General features: G+C 43.8%; 1 protein-coding gene across 1 annotated transcript in view; it reads left to right on the top strand.

Moving 5' to 3' along the window:
- Window positions 1-594, top strand: part of LOC119586761 (zwei Ig domain protein zig-8-like) — a 29,070-nt gene that overhangs the window by 9,965 nt on the left and 18,511 nt on the right. The gene's annotated exons all lie outside the window — the stretch shown is intronic.

Raw genomic sequence — 594 nt, 5'->3', positions numbered from 1 at the left:
CTGCATGTGTATGTACGTAGGCTCTATCCCCTTTCCAGACAGAGTTGGAGGAAGTCTCGCCGCGAAGTCCCTTGCGATTGGTGTAGCTTCATCAGCCTCTTCTAATCGAGCTCATCACCATCATGCTGCTTCTGTGAGACACGTGGCCGGCCTTTTGGCTTAGTCGGCTGAGTAGATTTCTCACTTGAAGATTGCAAGAGGAAGAGGGTCATCAACTGGAAGATGCACGTGGTGTTCTCTACTTACATACTTACATGCTTATAAATCTGCAACGCCAAATGCTACGGTTAAGGAATATCAGGACTCCTGATATCTTTTTACCTTTTACTTACTGCTCTAAAAGATACATTCCACGTTTTTTTGTATAAGTGATCGAAACGCACGATAATCGAAGAGTAAAGGGTCTCGAAACACTTGGAATTTGATCTGAATTCAGTTGCTTCATCTCCAACCGCCTTGCTTCCCGTTGTTTTCGTGGCTCCATGAACGCTCTGCTTTATCATCATCCTACGTAAGTTCAGTTTCAGAGAAGGGTTGAAAAATAGGTTAAAACACGCCTGTCGTATGGGAAAGTAGACAGATTAACAGCAATTT

Source organism: Penaeus monodon, chromosome 21, assembly GCF_015228065.2.
Source record: "Penaeus monodon isolate SGIC_2016 chromosome 21, NSTDA_Pmon_1, whole genome shotgun sequence".
Taxonomy (NCBI): Eukaryota; Metazoa; Arthropoda; class Malacostraca; order Decapoda; family Penaeidae; genus Penaeus; species Penaeus monodon.
The sequence above is the reverse complement of the archived record's forward strand: the minus strand, read 5'-3'. Positions and strand labels throughout refer to the sequence as shown.